Source organism: Equus asinus, chromosome 16, assembly GCF_041296235.1.
Source record: "Equus asinus isolate D_3611 breed Donkey chromosome 16, EquAss-T2T_v2, whole genome shotgun sequence".
NCBI lineage: Eukaryota > Metazoa > Chordata > Mammalia > Perissodactyla > Equidae > Equus > Equus asinus.
Window position 1 is genome coordinate 33,176,392 of NC_091805.1, and position 18,931 is coordinate 33,195,322.

Here is an 18,931-nt window from a genome sequence, read left to right on the forward strand (position 1 = left end):
GAAACTACTCAAAATTTCCCTTTAAGAAAAATGTAATTTATGTTTACCCATTTGTCCTTGTCCGTTTAAGGTCATTGTTATTGAATTATTACATTCAGCCTGTAACCATAATACAACTGCATGCTCCATGTGAAAGAATTCAGAATGGCACTAAAATAACTTAGATGTCAAACTAACATGAGGATGCATTTAGAGATTAGAAGTGCAAGGGGTGGCCTATTGCTCTTTCTTCCTTGATACTACAGAAGGCTTTGAAATGTGGCTTAGTGCACAATTTTGCCAACATTGTCTAAGGAATTTCCTGAAGGAACAGTATTTATTATATGTTTCTACAAACAATATCAAGGTGATTTCATAAGCTGTTCTCCTAACGCTAACTGAGCAGAGAGTTGTTTGATTTTTACATAAATATTTTCATGGTTAGCTCCTCTCCTCCTCCCGTTTTCCACTCTGTATCAAAGATGGGCAAGAGTTTTCCCAGGATTCGCTGAATTGCAATTCAATGCCACATTAGGGAACTTTCATTTATGTTTAATATTTTCACTCCCATTTGCTAGAAGTAGTGAGTCACTCAGAGTTACACAGCAATTAGTGGTAAAGTTAAAAGGAGTCTAGAGGTCCAAAATATTTTCCCTCCTTTAGCAATTTCTTCTTCCAGAAACAAAAAGTCATTTAAAGTAGAAGACTTCTCTAATCAAACTGTTAGGGAAGAAGAGATGGAGAAAGCAACTGGAAGAAAGTGCTTAGGTTTGGAATTCATTTTCTTTTGCGTTTTGGGCTTGGGGCTTTGAAGAGTCAGGTTGGCCTGCAAAGGTGGAGGTTTGATGAAAACACCCCCTCCAGGAGATCCCCAACTCTCCAACACCAGGGAGATGTTTGGAAGACAGGCGTAAGTAGGGAGGGTATTGAAATGTGGGTGAATGTGGATAAAGCAGTAACTAGTAAAGAGATTTGACTTTCCTTGGCCTGAGTGGCGGCAGGAAGTGACTACTTTATTGCAAGTTACTTCAAAAGAAATTGCGGTCGAGTTGATTCCTACTCTTAGTGACCCTGTGTACAGCAGAGTGGAACCCAGCCTGGTCTTTTTGCTCCATCCTCTCACCTTCTGGAGCTATACCAGACAATGTTCCACTGCTATTCACAGGGTTTTTACGGCAAATTGTTTTGAAAGTGGGTGACCAGGTCCTTCTTCTTAGTCTGGAAGCTCCACTGAAACCTGTCCCCCATCGGTGACCCTAATGGTATTTGAAATACCGGTGGCCTAGCTTTCAGCATCACGCAACACACAGCCACCACAGTATGACACCTGACAGATATGTGATGTGGTTCCCTGATGTGGAAATGAACCAGGCCTGGCAGTGAGAGTGCCGAATCTTCACCACTAGACCACCACAGCTGGTTCAAGGTACAACTGTATGCCATAGTATGAACCAAGAGCATGCTGCTAACAGCTTCTGCCGGTGTTTCAACAAAGAGGAAGAGGCATATATATAGTAGAGAGCATCTCCCATGAATTATTTCCTTTTAATTTGCTAGGGAAGCATACACATTTATAGGGGTAGCTAGCCTCCTGAGTAGAGAATAGCATGAAAAAATTTTTCACCTTCCTATGCTAGTTTCTCCAAGTGCCAGATGAAAGCGTCACAGTACCCATTTTTTTCTTCATCATATACACATACACATAGATACACATGAACACACACACACGCACACAATTTCCCTTACAGTAAGGTAGATACTTCTCAGCAGTTTCTGACCCCTAACTTGGATCTGCCAGTTGGTGTCCTTGGTTGTAGCAGGAGAAACTGATTCTGGCTACCTTAAGCAAAAGTGAATATTCTTGACGGATACCAGAAGCTCACAGGATCTATAGAAAGGCTAGAAACTAGACCTGGGAGTGTATGAGCGAGGCAGTGTTTTCAGCAGCTGTGAAGCTGAGATTGTGGGAATGGTCTCAGAGCAAAACTGTACAACCAAGGTCTGTTGCTGGAATGCTGGAATGAATGGACTCCACTATCTTTCCATTCATGTGTCATGTACTCATGCTTCGCATTCTAAGCCAGAACTGTTTAATTGACCTAGTTTGGGTCAAGTGGCTGACTCTGGGTTAAGGCTGGACTGGACAGGACACCTGATTTCAGCCGCACTAGAATCTGTCCACTGGAGGGAGGTTATTCCCCAGCAAAGAAATGAAAGTGCTGATAAGAAGGGGAAAGGGAAGCCGGGGAACTGAACATCAGTGATGTTCCACTACACTGGGCAAAGGAGGAAAAGCAGGAGCGAGGGAGCAGGGCCCGAATCACCATCAGGGACACCATGTCTCCAATGCTGCCATCCCTGCTTCCAGGGTGGGTGGCTTTCCCAGTGGAGTGCTTGTGACTTGTAGAGACATCTTTTATTTGGGAGCCTTGGGAACTGTTAAGCTTCTCATTCCATTGCTCTAAGCCTTTCAGCCCTGCAGTCTGCATGTTCTTTGGAGACTTCCTCAGCAATCACCTCACAGGGGAGGGCCATAGAGTGTGGATGAGGCAGGAGAACCTGATTGTATGATGGCTTCTTTCTTTCTAAACCTTTTCTGAAGCAGAGGAAGACAAATGGACTCCTCACTGCTGAAATAGTCTGAGATCCTAGTGTTAAAAATTGTAAGTAATGGCAAGATGCTATGAAGATTTCATTAAGATCTGTTTAGAAGAAAGAGTAATGTGCTATTCGTGAGAAAGCACGGCCGTTTGAAGAAGGAAAAGGAACATAACTGGCAAGGCTTTAAAACCAAAATGGAGACTCTTTCAGCAACATTTGTTGTATAATTTATGTTGCAGACATTTTGAGCTACCTAATTGAACCATTTCAAAATGTCATGTAATCAATGATATCTGAGCGGTGTGGAGATACAGAACACGTGCACACATTTGGCAAAACTTGTCAAAGTCCTAACCTATATTTCTGGAGGAAAAATAGGATTTCTATACTGGAAGTTTGAACTTTACTCCACGTCCCACTTTGTGAAATTTACTTTCTGATGAGGAGGATTATAGATTAATGTTTTCAATCCCTGTCTCACTTAAGACTTTGGAACTATATGTCTCTCTCTTTGTGGTGATTGTTGTGGCAATCTTCTCCTCCTCTTCATCTTCTCTTTAAGTCACAATGTACTTCTTCCAAGCCGGCCCAAAATTGCCTTTGTATTTGAGCCTCTATCTTCCCGCTCTTTCTGTTTCCCCATCCCCAGAATCTATCTGAAGTTGACTTCTGAAGTGGAATTCTTCAGTGATGGTTTAGAAGCAGCTTATCCCAGAAACTGTGTGAGTGATATACACTTTCTTACTGAGGCCCTCCACTTGAACTCCCAGAGGCTAGAAACGCCATAAAATGCTAACAGTCTGACAGAGGGGAAGGAGTTAATTATTGGGCAGGGTTGGGCCTAGCCACATCTCATTAAAATGTCTGGTAATACAGTCAGGGCATCAAGGAAGAAATGAAAAGAAAACATCAGAAGGCTAAAGATGAAAGGAGAGCAATACAATAATAACAGAGGGCTTCTAATTTCTGAACTGTAATAATTTTTTTCTTTAAATAACCCACCTCTCTTCTGTTTTTAAGGTTGCTTTGTTGAAGAGCTATTAGTGTGCTGAACCACAAGTCACTCACTGACAACAGTAATCAGAGCGGAATCAAGAAACACGATGCCAGATTGGGTCTCAGTCACACTGGTGCCTTATTTCCCAAGCATTGGACAAAGAAGTGATATTACTTCAAAGTGGATAAAGAGAAAGGTGCGAACTAGTTGGAATACATGTACAAACACACGTATAAATACATTCACATACACAGTTAAAAAATGAGCAGAGTAGACACAACCTGTAGGTTTTGGTGTTTTTTAACAACTGATCTGTCTAAGTTTCTACTAATTCTATGAATAGACAATCTGTTGACAAGCAGAGTGGGGATAGGAAGCATATCATAATAAGGGAAGAACATGCAGAAACCCATAAAGATGAAAGGCAGGCGAATATTCAGGGAAGAGCAAACTGTCCAGGCAAATTGCAACACAGGAGAATCGCAGGGAGCACGGCAGAAAGTGAAAGATAATGCGCAGAAGAAAAGTGAAATCTGTAAAAGAAAATAATCAGGGAATATCAGGGGGAAATTTTTATTAACCTACTTCATGGTGCTGTTGTAAAGATTTATATATACACGCAATTAGAACATCACTATATATATTCACATGAAGCTCTTTAAAAAATGAGACACACTCTGGGGCTGGCCCCGTGGCCGAGTGGTTGAGTTCACGTGCTCCGCTGCAGGCAGCCCAGTGTTTCGTTGGTTCGGGTCCTGGGTGCGGACATGGCACTGCTCATTGGGCCACGCTGGGGCAGTGTCCCACATGCCACAACTAGAGGGACCCACAATGAAGAATATACAACTATGTAATGGGGGGCTTTGGGGAGAAAAAGGAAAAAAATAAAATCTTCAACAAAAAAAATGAGACACTCTATAAATATTAGGTAGTATTAGAATTACTAAGTAGGGAGGCAATAGTGATCCATTAGAAGTTTTTTTAAAATAGGAAATGTTATAATGAAAGGGGACGGGTGCAATAATAAGAATTTTAATAAAAAGAGGTGGATGCAATAAGGAGTAGATTACTGTAGAAGATTACTACAGAGTTTTAATCCAGATCAGGCAAAACTATAGTCCATGGGTCAAATCCACCCACTGCCTATTTTTGTAAATAACTCTTTATTGGAACATGCCAATGCCCATTTGTTTAGGGATTATCTATGGCTGCTTTTGCACTACAATGGAAGAGTCAAGTAGTTGCAACAGAGAATATATGGCCTGCAAAGTCTAAAATATTTACGGTCTTGCCTGTTACAAAAAAGTCTGCTGATCTCTGTTCTAGAGATCAGAATAATAAAATAGCTAACACTTATGAAACACTTACCATACGTCAGGCATCGTTCTAACCTGTTACATGGTTTAAGTCCTTGAACAGCCCTGTTAGAAAGATCTTGTTAGGAAGATCCTGTTATTATACCCATTTAACAGAAGGACTAAGTAACTTGTCAAGATGTTAGTGGCAGAATCTGAGATTACCAAATTTAGCAAATGAAAATGTAGGTCACCTGGTTTAATTTGAATTTCAGATAAACAATATATAATTTCTTAGTATGAGTACATCCCATACAATATTTGGATATACTTAAAGTTTCTTATTGTTTATCTAAAATTCAAATTTAACTGGGCATCCCATGTTTTATCCAGAACTCCAGTCCAATCCAACTGGCTACAGAGTCCATCCTTAGCAAATACTGTACTGCTTCTCTCTTAAAAGTATGATGGGCTTATTTTAACAGGAATGGGGTGTCTCACAGGACACAGGATATGTTTTCTAGCTAGTGAGGGACAGAGTTAGTCTGTAATTTGAGAGGCAGAATTGGCTTTTTTCCCAGGAACATCTTAAAGATGTAGTTTGACTTTGGAAAGAGAAGATTAAATCAGATCTGGATGACTTTTTTTAGGATATTGTCCAGATTTAGGTTCTAGTGCTCAGAGAGTAATTAGGAGTGGACATTTAGATTGGGTCCCCTGAATGCAAATGGTAGTGGAAACTGGAAATAAATGCCATCCCTGAGAAGTTCAGAGGCGAGTATTGGCTTAAATCAGACCCGAAAGATCCTTCCAGATCTTCTCCTAACAGTGCTAAGCTGCTAGTACTTAACAGAGCTTTCAAAATCCATTTCATTTCCATAGTGAAGGCCCAGCCAAAATTGCACCATCATTTCTCATCAGTACTTAAGAAAAAACTAATAGAAAAGAGAAACTCAATGCTTTCTCACAGACTCAAGAGTCCTGAAATTGTAGGCCTGACTATGCTGAAAAATAACATTTCTGACTAGGAAAGCAGGGCCTGCATATCCTTTCTGTTCTTAGAGACATGGCCACAGATGTGGGAAGCAGGATACTGAAAAGTGCCGTCCATCAGGAGCAATAAAATTCAGCATGGACAACAACTCACAATGGAGTTAGGGGTGTGGTGTGTTACTGTTGGATCCGTAAGACTGCTCTAATGGATTATTTTGCACAAAGGAGCCTGGACAAGGCAAATGTTAGGTATCGTTATTAAAGTTGTTACAGGCAATAGTCCATGAGTCCAATTATACACAGGCAATGTCTCAGTCACTGATTTTGCTAATTGCTGTCCCTCAGACTTGGAATTCACTTTTATCCCAGTTGCGTATTTTTTCAATGAAAAGATGAGATTTCTATGGAAGAGACTGAAATGCTGGCTGCTTCATGACATAATTGGTTACATTTTGAGCAAGTTATTGACTTTGAGGATATAGCAAATATAAAAGAAAAAGTGTAACAGCTATATGAAATTACAGATTCATGCTTTATAACCTGCCTCTGTAACCTGTACTCTGTGTTTCAGGTAACAATCAATGATTTCTGACAATTTAGCAAAGATTTATTGAGTACCTACTGTGTGCCAGGCGTGTGCTAGGTAAGACTCATTTCTAATCACCAGGCATTCACAGTCTAAAACCAGAGACAGAAATTTACGCAAAAGTCATTGGATGTGATCCATCCTATAATGGAGCCACAGCGGGAGCCCAAAGGACAGAATGGCCAACGCTTCTTGAGGAGGTCGAGACATTTCATAAAGAAGGTGCTGATCAAGCTGACTCTTCCTATTTATGACGGAATTTATCAGATGAAAAAGGAAGGGAGAATGAGGACAGAAACTCATTGTAGCATTAGGGAAACACATTGAAGGGAGAAAGAAAAATGAGGACAAAGAATTAGAAAGAGAATAGACTAGAGCAGAAGTGGACAAACTATAGTTTGCAAGCCAAATCTAGCCCACTGCCTGTTTTTGTACGTAAAGTTTTATTGGCACACAGCCAAGCTCATCCGTTTAGGTCCTGTCTATGATGACTTTTACACTACAATGGCAGAGTTGAGTAGTTGCAGTAGACACCGTATGGCTCACAAATGCTAAAATATTTATAATCTGGCCTTCTACAGAAAAATGTTCCTGACCTCTGGACTATAGCATCAGCCCATATACAAAAAAAAAAAATTACTTTGAGGATAAAGCTAAAATTTTGATGTGTTCAGTAAGTCAATCAAATTCATTGTGTGTCTCCTAAGTGCTAAGCAAAACGTTACCACGAATATGAATAAATGACTTAATCCCAAACCTTGAGTAACACCAGGGTAGAAGGAGAGAAAGACATTGAATAAGTGGTGCATAATGGCTATGAGCAGGGACAGTACACAAAAGACAAACTGATTATCTCTTCCTAGGACCTCTGCTTTAGAAAACGGGCCAGGGTCAACAAGTGGGGCCTTGAAGGATGAGCAGGAGTTTTTAACACAGGCAAACAGGATTCGCTCTATTTCTAAAATATAACTTCAAGTGAAACGTTCTGATTTTTTTTTTTTACATTAGCACTTATCTCACTCTTTTAAAATATCATTTGCATTATCTTGAAAGCCCTGAAACATGTGGTACAGAATCGGCTTATGTAGTTCTTTTGGCTGTGGCCTTTCTCCAACATATATTATTTGGCTCAAAGTTGTATACTTCGCTCACAGAGAAGTCAACAGTATGACTTCAGAGGTTTGAGTGTTGCTAATTGCCCACAAAGGAGGCCTTTTGCTCCCACTGCTCCCAGTCATAAAAAGACATAATAATCTGACACATCTGGAACAGTTGGCAGGGTATACTTGATCTTTAAGTCTTAGAAACTTCTTTGTGTGATGGCAAGAATTCGTTGTGCTGGTTTCAACAAGAATCTTGTCACAGAACTCTCCTGGTGCAACTCCTGGAATTTACTTAGCAAAAAGATCCTCCAAAGGCAGGCACTAAGGACAGAGGCGCAGAGGCAGTTGTCCGAGGCCGCATGAAAAGGCGTGGCAGAGACTGAAACAATATGTAGGATTCTTAGTTGTGAATCAGTTTCCTTAAGCACTAGTCCATGATCTGAATCTCCACAATAAGGAAGAGTATTTCTTCACCGTGTATTAAATTTGGTCCCAATTACCCTAACAAACTAATGCAGCCTCATAGAGATGTATCTAAAATGTACCACGTTAGACACCCCAGAAGCTAAAGAGTCTCTCATAAATACATACACACACTGCAGAAAAAAGAGTTTCAATAAAGCACAAATACTTTAGTGACATATATATCCTTATTTCTATTGGTTTATTGGGTATTATATTATTCTATGTAACTTTAAAAAGCAAATATTTCAGGGGGCTGGCCCCGTGGCCAAGTGGTTGAGTTTGCGTGCTCCACTACAGCGGCCCAGGGTTTCGCTGGTTCGAATCCTGGGCGCAGAATGGCACTGCTCATCAGGCCAAGCTGAGGCAGCATCCCACATGCCACAACTGGAAGGAGCCACAACTAGAAAAATACACAACTATGTACTGGGAGGCTTTGGGGAGAAAAAGGAAAAATTTAAAAAAAAATTTTAAAAAAGCAAATATTTCAAATGCTCATGATCAGGCTCATACATATATACATTTTAAGAATGACGTTATACTGTTCAATTCATACATACATTGTTTTTTCAGTGAAATAAATATCCAGATCACCTGGGCTGAGAACTTACTGTGGGATCTTTAAATAATGACCTGGGTTACTGAATTACTTCTAATTCCTTTCACAAATATTGTACTTCGCTGTTTTTGCTTTTTCAGTAATACTTTAAAAATCACTTACAGAATTCAAAAATAAGGTGTGATCTTGCTATTTAGATTTTTCTTCTTATCCACGGTATGCTCAGTGAAATCATAGGATACAGCTATTATGTTGCCATGCCTTAGAAATTAATGGGGCATGCCCATTTAGTAATAGCAGGAGGTAACACATAGGAAGAGGCTAAGAACTCACTTGATCCACATTCTTGGGAAAATGATAGTTTATCCTGACTCTGACCTCTATCTTACCTCTTAGGATAGGCTTCATTAGACTGCTTTTATGTCAGCTGGGCAAAACCCCACCAGAGTTACCTTGGTGCAGACCATGTGGCTGGCACCATTGCTAAGTCAACCTTGGGAAGACTCATGGCCAACTGATCTTGAGAGTGCTTTTAATAATTAATTCCTTCAACAATATTTTTTGACTGCCTAATCTGTGACAGACGCTGTCCTAGAAACTGGAGAAATAGTGGGGATACTGAGGAACTGGGACAGAAGTCTCTCCCCTCGTAAAGTATAGATTCTTGTTTTCTTTTTAGTTATTTATTTTTAAATTTTATTTATTTTTTGAGGAAGATTAGCCCTGAGCTAAAATCTGCTGCCAATCCTCCTCTTTTTGCTGAGGAAGACTGGCCCTGAGCTAACATCCGTGCCCATCTTCCTTTACTTTATATGTGGGACACCTACAACAGCATGGCTTGCCAAGTGGTGCCATGTCAGCACCCAGGATCCAAACCAGCGAACCCCGGGTCGCTGAAACAGAATGTGTGCACTTAACCGCGGCACCACCGGGCCGGCCCCATAGATTCTTGTTAAGTCTAAATTGCAATCTTTGTTTCTATTTAATCATAATGGAAATGTTGAGAGTGTGAAATACAAAATGAAGAAATGAGGAAAGGATAGTAATCAATCATGAGAATTTATTTGGAAAGTGGAAAATGAAAAACCATAATTTCTAACATTCATTCCAGAATAGCAACCAAACCAGAAAACGTGAACTATAAAAAACTGAACTATAAAAGAACTATACTAAACCTTCTTTTAGTAAACCAAGTTTGGCTTAAATGTCACACAATATCAGCAAATAAATAAAACCTGAGCCTCTTTAAAGAAAAGGTACAGGAGGGGCTGGCCCCGTGGCCGAGCGGTGATGTTGGGCGGGCTCCACAGCAGGCGGCCCAGTGTTTCGTTGGTTCGAATCCTGGGCGTGGACGTGACACTGCTCATCAAACCACGCTGAGGCAGCGTCCCACATGCCACAACTAGAAGGACCCACAACGAAGAATATACAACTATGTACCGGGGGGCTTTGGGGAGAAAAAGGAAAAAATAAAACCTTAAAAAAAAAAAAAAAAAGAAAAGGTACAGGACTGTTTATAAAACAGTATACAAAAGAAATGTAAACATTTACATATGGAGCTGATTTTAAGAAATATATGTAAATGAAAAAATAAATTTAGTAATATATAGGTAATAATTATAGTTTATATTATGACATTTATTTGGTTATGAATAAAATGTGTAGTACATCATATATTTTTACCTCATAGATTCAGTGTCGGAAGAATTCACTCATGGCAAAGCTTAGACATGAGGAATACAAGGCAATCAAAAGAATAAGGTCACTTGAAATAGAATGACACTGTACGAGTATTATTCCCTTCCTGTAGACTCCCCGGTCTCCTTAGCACCATTGTTGTTGTCATAGTTGTCCTTTCATTTTGTGTTCAAAACAAGTTCCCCCAGAGTGGCCCTCAAAGAAGAGCTCCCCCGTAGGGTTCCTTTGTGTTAACTTGCGTATTAGAAAGTGGATATTTCTACTCAAAGGGCCAAGCCGCTTTCCACTTTCTCAGTATAAAGCTCCAAGTGCGCTTTCATTTCTTTCAAACTCTCATCCCCCAAATCAGCCCTCTTGCTTCAGCCAAATGTCCCACACCCCAGCAGGGAGCACCAGGCACCCGTGGTGGGTGTTTGGGTACTTCCCAGATTCTCGTTGCCATCTTTTCCTTCTGTAAGATGAACACTTTTGCTGAATTGAATTTGGAAAAATAGCATATTTTCACTTTCAATTTATGGTTTGATTTCACTGCCTTTAGCCAAGACAAACACTTCCAAAGCTATCTTAACTTTTGAAGGAGGGTCTTTTTTGTTTTTCCATAGGTTTAACCAAGTAAAATATATATGGTTATAATAGTTTAAAGAAACTGGAGTTCTGTCGGACAAAGCCTGAGTTTTCTGAACTCTGAAATCAGGGCCATTGTGTCTGGGGTCCTCTGGCCTGAAGATAACAATAGAGAAAGACAATCCTGGTGAGAATTTACTTCCTCAGTCCTGAGCCAGAATGGGGCATTTAGGGAGCAGAGAGCAGCTTTTGTCACACAGTACGCCTCATCAGAATCACCTCAGGAAACTTCTTTACAGAACTCCAATATTTGTCATTGGTATAGTTCCCAGAGATTTTGGTATATTGATATTAGGTGCTTTAGGTGGATTTGTGGAAATATTTTTGTAATGTCCAGGTATCATGATTTGAAAAAAATTCATTTGAATGCAATCATCTTAAGACCACTGTGTTTGCAAGCAGAACCCCTATTTCAATAGAATAATTTTTCTTTCTTTATTCCCTTAAAGGTTTGCAGAAATGGAAAAACCATGTGAGATGTCTTGATGCAATTTCTTCAAATATTGAAGTCTCAAATTTAGGAGACAATATAAAAGGAAGAAAAGGTGGAATATATTGTGCTGATTAGGTAACAAATTGAAAAACCATGGGGCATTTCTGCTTTGGAGAATGAAGCTGTAGCCGTGGGAAATAAAACCCTATGTAAATCACCGATGAAATTAATACATTTTAAAGGTTATCAGAGCAAAACTGCTGAATTCTGTAGTTTGTCATCAGTAAACTAAATGCGAAATCACTAATTTAATGTGTATGAATTACCAGTTGACTTCTAATGTATGGAATAATAAGAACTAATGCTGCTTTAGGAGCTGGAAATGAGATTTTTTATTTTCAAAAGAGAAAAAGCCAAGAAATAAAGTTGATTCAGAACCCAAACAACCTTTTAGTCATAGTAATTTGTTGACTTGTAACAAAAGCATTCTTTCTGGGTTTTATTTACAATATTTTTGTTCAAATCTAACTCAGGTGAAATGTAGGGAGGCAGCTGACTTCCTCTCAAACCAGTCTGGTTCCGACCCAAGAGCAGAGGATTCCAAGCCAGGGCAATGTGGGCACGCTGCAGTTTGCCCAAGAGGACCACTTGCACTCTAGTTTCTCATCCTTAAACTCGATTGAGAGGAATGAAAGGTTGTCTTGTTTTTCCATGTTTTTCACTCAGCATGAAATTCTGAGTGGTATGAAACTCACTTAACAAAAGAGACTTCTGTGGCCATATCTGGGACAGCAGAATAAATTCAAATTCTAGAGCCTTAGCAAAAATCAGAATTATAGAATGTTAGAACCACAAGGAGCTTAAGAGATTGTTTTCGTCCAACTACTCATTTTGAAAACAGAGTCTCAGAGAGATGAGACATCGGAGGCTGTGTAGCTAGTTAGGAGCAGAGCCTGAACTGAAGGCTGTGGTTTGAAGCCAGGCCTCCTGACTTTTAATTATTTGCAAAATTAAGAGATCTCCATTGGAAAGAGATCCTTTTCTTCATGCACTTAATATTTCCTTACATATACACACACTCATTCCTACTTCTGGGGGTTGGTTGGGTAGTATTTACAATGATGATCTCCTACCAAGGGTGACGGGGAAGAAACATCCTGTGTAACAAAGGCTGCTTTCTCCTGGAGTCATAGTTTTCCCCAAATGCATCCCTTGAGATAAGATGTGTTCCATATCTTCTTTCACTGGGGGGCTTCACCCTCAGAGAAATGAACTACAAAGTACCTTGCCGCTGCAAGATATAGCTGAACAGCTCAGGAAAGTAACCTTATTCATCTCACTGGTAAAAGAAGGAAGGGATAAAAATCCAAGAGGGCTGAACAAGGATGAATAGTAATTGTATAAACTATTTCCATAATAAACTGGTTTAAAAAGTGATGGTGAATTCATTTACAATAGATTGATCCAAGGGTCATTTGGGTTCCTAGCAGGCGGTGGGAAGCCCTGGACTTACCTGGTCACTTCTCTGCTGCGTGGCTCTTTTTTCTTTTCACCCTTTGCCAATTGATTCTTGGCTGCCAGAAACATACAGTGATTTCCTTTCCTATTGAGCTTATATAAGCGCAGTTCGACACGTGACAGAGTTAGCGAAATATGAGTCAGAAAGGACCATAGTGAACTCAGAATTAAACTGTCCCCTTTTCATAGGTGCGGAAACTGAGGCTCAGTGACCAAGGTAAGGTTCCCTAGCTTGATAAAAACAAGCAGGGATTAGAACCCAGGTTTCCTGATGCCTCTATTTCCTTGTGCTTTAAACCCATCTGGCTGCAGGAATGGTATGTTGAGTGGCATGCAGGTTCTGGGGCCTGGGGGTCTACGATGAAATCCCAGCTCTGACTCTTATAAATATTATCCTGGTAAAGTTACTTACTTTCTCTGTGCTACAGTTTCATCATTTGTATCACAGGAATAAAATAGTCTCTATCATATTGGGCTGTTGTGAAGATTAATAGATTTAGCTCAGTGCCTGTCTCAGCATAGTAAGAGTGCAATTAATGTTAGGTCTTAGGAAGAGGAAATTCTGGACCAACAGTAGAGAATGTTGGAAAGGAAACCTCTAGTCAAGAGTCATCCACCCATAAAAGAATCTTTCCTAGACTTCTATCATATTTCTAATATGATAATAATAATAACAACAATGTATTAAGTAACTTGATTTCTCTAACATTAAAATTCATTATCTTAAACAGAAGTATACATTGCTACTACCCAGATCATTTATTCAGTCAACAAACATTCACTAAACATCTTCTATATGCCAGTCTACATTGAGCACCAGAGAATCAAAGGTGCATAATCTATGGTATCTCTGTTCTCAAAATTATTCACAATCTTTTAGGAAAATAAGTCCCAAAGGAAAAAAATATCCTAATAGTGTGTGTGGCAAGTGCAATGTTAGGATGTAATGAGAAAAGCCAGTAAGGGCACTGAGTCCCTCCTGCGGGAAGAGAGTTGGGTGAGGTTATGTTCTCAGAAAGGATGGTCCAAGTCTTGCAGCATGAGTAGGCATAAATCAGGAGAAGAAGTTGGGGGAGGGGGACATTCCAAGCAGCGGACAGAGCATGTCCAGAGGAAGAATGGCATAAAGTCATACCGCACATTGGGGGAAGCACAGGCAGCTCAATGTGGCTCAAATTCAAGGTTTGAAAGGAGGAAAGGAGCGACGTACAACAAATGAAAGTCAAGTCCAGATCATGAAGGGCCTTGAGTGTGAAGCTAGGGATTTCTAATCTTATTCTGAAGGCATTGGCAAGTCACTGAAGGATTTGTATACACAAGGATGACTCGATCAGATACTTATTTAAGAAAGATAATTCTGGATGTTGAGTGAAGCATTGCTTGGAAAGAGTGATGACTGAAAGAATGGAGAAAAGCTAAGAGAAAAGAAAAAGTAAACGAAGGCAGGAACGGTAAGAATGGAAGAGGGGTTAGTCAGGTGACCTCAAGATGTCAAAATGGGCTGGTGGTGAGGCAGAGAGAGGAGGAGTCAAGGATGACTATTAGTTTTCTGATTTGAGGTTCTTAGGTTAATGAAAGTACCACCCACACACACACACAAAATGAAATCCCATAGGAGAAGAAGGTTTTGGGAATAGAAGGGTGGGAAAGATGTTGAATGTAACGTTGCACGTGTTGAATTTAAAGACCCTATGAGCCATTTGCATTAAAATATCCTATAGAGGGGCTGGCTCCGTAGCCAAGTGGTTAAGTTCGAGCGCTCTGCTGCGGTGGCCCAGGGTTCGGATCCTGGGCGCCGACATGGCACTGCTCGTCAGGCCACGTTGAGGCGGTGTCCCACATCCCACAACTAGAAGGGCCTGCAGCTAAGATATACAACTATGTACGGGGGGGGGGGGGGGGTTGGGGGAGATAAAGCAGAAAAAAAATAAAAATAAAAAATAAAATATCCTATAGATACTATGGAACCCACAAGAGGGGCTGAATGGTAAACATAAATTTGGGAGTTGTCAGGATTTGGATAGAGAGCCAGTCACATTCTGTGTACCTCTGTGGATCAGTAAGTCTATGGTTCTCTGTTCAGGCCTTCTGATGGTCCTCCCAGGAAAATCATGTAGCACCAACTGCTGCAGGGAGAGGTTTCCATCAACTTCATAGAGATTATTAAATTCTGCATTATTATTATGAAGACCATTTCATCATGGCGATGAGCGCATTGTGCCAGATCAAACAGCTGGGTCCACTAGGGTGGCTGCTCCTCATTCCTCGTGTCTCTCACAGGCAGGACTGATACTGCCTCACCTCATGCAGTGCACTTCTGCTCTCCTACTCAGGTTCCTACTTTACCTCTGAAGAGCAAGACATCATAGGATGGCATGGCTCCCACACAGGCACAGGTTCTCCTACCCTGACCCCTGGGTTGTGGGCTACAGATCAACAGAGAAAGACTACTCCCAGTTCATACCCAGGCCCTGTGCTTCCTAATGTGGAGGCTGCCTCTCAATCTTGGCATCTGGCTTTCCTGGTTTGATAAGCAGAATAATGTCCCCTCCCCAAAGAGGTCCGTGTTCCAATCCCCAGGACTGTGAATATGTCACCTTATATGGCAAAGGGGAATTAAGGTTGCCAATTATCTTGGATTCTCTGGGTGAGCCCAAGGTAATCGGAGGAGGGGACCACATGAGCCAAGGAATGTGGGCAGCTTCTAGGAGCTGGAAAGGCAAGAAAATGGATTCTCCCCAAGAGACTCCAGAAATGAACACAGCCCTGATGACAGACTGATTTTGAACCAGTGAGAGCTGTGTTAGACTTCTAACTTACACAACCGTTAGATAATAAATTTGTATTTTTTAGGTCACTGTTTGTAATAATTTGTCAGAGCAGTCATAGAAAACTAACACAACAGACAACACTCAAAAGGGCTGGGTGGCACAACTCAGTGTGGAGCTGTTGATGCCCCATGGGGCAGACTTTGGCCAATGTGGGAAGGGAGCCAGTGGATAAATTCTTTTCTTTGCCCTTCACAGCCTGTTCTCACAAGGATTTTATAAGGTCTTTTTGAAGCAAATGATGAGATGGAGAAATCAGGCATGTTTTACACAAAGCTACAGGCAGCTATACTGTTGTATTTGTTCTTACTCTTTACTCACTTCCCGTTTTGCTCACCATGATTCTCTGAGATTGTGCTTTCTAAGAAAGTGGTAATGTGTAAGGATTTGTCTCACTCAGGCTGTTTTCTAAGGAACCTGGGAGGGTAGTGTCTACTACCATGCAATTGAGTGAGTCCAGCCAGAAAGCACGTGCAGAGTGATCAGGAGAAGGATCAAGGGATGGATTCTGGGGGAACCAACATTTAAGAAGCAGATGGCACATGAGGAGCCTGAAGGAAGACAAGTTCAGGGCAGATAGAGAGAAGCAGAATTAGGAACGGTCAGGGTTTTAAACCCAAGGGAAGAGAAAGCCTGAGCTAAGAGGAGCGGCCAATGGAATTAGAGGTGCACCGGTGGTTGGTGAGCTCAAAGAAGAACTGAGTTCTAGAATTAACACCTGGGAGGTGAATGCTGACCATGGCCAAAGGGAGAGACAAGCTGGGTTACTGGGGATTAAGAAATGAATCAGAAGAGGTGAAATACAAGCAGCAGGTGTAGACAGATCTGTAAGTGCATCCGTTATAAAAGAAGAGAGCACTGTAGCTAGAAAACGATATTGGGTGGAAGGCAGGATTTTTAATTTCGATTGCCTTTTGTTTTTGTCTTAGGATTGGAGAGACCTGAGCATGTTTATATCCTAAAGGAAATGAGGCAGCAGAGAGGGCAGCTCAAAGATTCACACAATAGACAGGGAAGCTGCAGACTAACAGAGCGAGGCATTTTTCTGTTATTTCCCTTGAATGCTGTCACAAATGCAGAAATGTGTTTCCCTCCCCAAAATCCAGCATCAGAAATTTGGCCATCGTGTCTGTTTGAAGAGGCTGGCAGCTCTGTTTCTAAGTGAGTCAGACAGGACAGCAATATGAGTTGGGCCCCTGCGGGCTATTCTGGAGCAGAATGCAGTCGGTGGACTTGCTCCTTTAGCCTCCTGGATTCAAACAAAGTCAGACCTCAGCACCCAGTGCAGTGAGTTAAAACCAGCAGAAGTCAAGGTGCACCTCTGCTTCAGGAATGGAAAGGATTCTTGTTTGTGAACTCTTCCGAATTCTCCTGTGGGTTCTCCCCGAGAAACGTAGTCACAATGTGTGATGAATACTAGGCTAAGGCAACTGAGGAACTTTCTTTCCATTAATGCTCTCCAAAACTTACACACACACATCCACACACACACACACACACACACGTCCTGAGCAAAAATCAAATGAATAGAAAGATTGTACAATTCTCACTTTTTAAGAATCACAGATTTTTAGTGCTTGGAGGACATTTTTAGAATGACAGTACAATACTCTCATTTTACAGTTGAAATTGAGGCATAATAAAAACTTATAAAAATAACAGCATACAGATAAGAAATTCTAGTTATAATGCGCTCTCACATAAATTAACTCATCTGATCCTCAGAGAGACTTTGGAAGAAAGGGAACAAAACAAAACCCAAACAGAAAGATTGAAATTGTACCTTCAATACATTTTGTTTTCTAAGCCTCACACTTCTGTCAAATAGGAGTATTTATCTCCCTCTTCCTCGTGTTACAGGTTGAATATGTTGTTTCCATTTTACAGGTAAGGAAATGAGGTGAAAATATGCAAAAGGATATACTTGATACCAGACAAATATCCTGGTTCTAAAACTCACGTCAGAATCTACAATAGACCTCAAGGTGCTTCGATTCCAGAGACTTTTCTCATTTTATATTTTTATAACATTTTATGCCTATCAAGGTAGTTTCACTTACATGATTTAATTAATCATTATGACAGCTTTGTATGATGGATGAAACCACAAAGAGACTGAAAGATGAAGGACTTGTTGAAAGTCTCAAAAGTAGTTCACGATACGCTAGTCCTAAAGCAACAGCTGTGCTCTGAAGTTTCTTTCCCCACGCCAGTTGTCCTCAATCCTGCCTGCAACGTGGAATGGTCTGAGGAGATTTTTAAAAAGTCTAAGTGCCTGGGCCCCGCCCTAGACGAATTGAATCAGCATCTTTGGTGGAATGGGCCCTGAGTGTGTGTATTTTTTAAATCTTTCCAGGTGACTCTTACAGCCTATGCTGAGAATCGCTGCCATATATCATACATTTAAAGTTCCTAATTTCTGTTCCACATAGCCTGATTTCCTCTTCTGCGATAATAGCTGACATTTTGGCAGCATTCTGGAGGGGATGTGAGATTCGTTGCATTTTAGCTCTCCACTGAACAGAAACAGCGCTACTGTGTTTACAAGCATCTCGTAATACGGGTTACCAAAGTCCTATTGAATTGCCCACTCTAACAGCAAAAACAAATAAATAAATAAAATATCTTCAACCCTATGCTACTCTAAGGCAGTCAAACACTCTCTATTCGCACTGGGTGACAAACATCACATTGCATGGGTAAAATAGAGAGGAATAAATACTAGAAACATAATACCTTTGTTTTAATTGCTGACGGTGGCTACAGCGTGAGCAGAAACTCCATTCCAGGAAGAGACTCAGAACGCAGATGAGCACAGAGCTTGCTGTCTCTTATGCCGGAGCCCCCCGTGTATTATTGCTGGTATCCATGTGTAACAGATAGTATTGTGCACTGAGCTGGAAGATAATAAATAGATGTGAGATGATGATTTACAGAAGGGTGCTTAGAACTCCTTGAACCAGCAGGAGAAGAAAACAGTGCTGCTACAAGGTTGTACTGTCAAACTCAAAATCTTTTTTTCCCTTTCTCTCCAGAGGGCAATTTCTCCAAGACATAACTTGCTTTCTGCCTTATCATCTGGAAATTCGGTGGTTAATTACTAAAATGCCTGATCCACAAATCTCTAACTGTCATATTTTTTTCTTCCTTTTGGTTGACTTTCTTAAAAGAATTTCTCATTTTTAATGAAATAGCTCTCATTAAAACTGCCTGTACTTTAGGAGTTTCTGTACAACTCTTTCTACTTCCTTGTAA

The 18,931-nt window shown here is 40.7% G+C and overlaps 1 protein-coding gene across 1 annotated transcript in view; it reads left to right on the top strand.

Annotated features, from left to right (window-relative positions):
- LOC123277643 (uncharacterized) overlaps positions 1–11,770 on the top strand; it is a 283,211-nt gene extending 271,441 nt beyond the window's left edge. The window contains exons 6-8 of the mRNA XM_070486368.1: positions 3,601–3,773; positions 6,437–6,508; positions 11,347–11,770. The gene's annotated coding sequence lies outside the window, so the exon portion shown is untranslated. The remainder of the gene's footprint in view (positions 1–3,600; positions 3,774–6,436; positions 6,509–11,346) is intronic.
- The last annotated feature ends 7,161 nt before the right edge of the window (positions 11,771–18,931 follow it).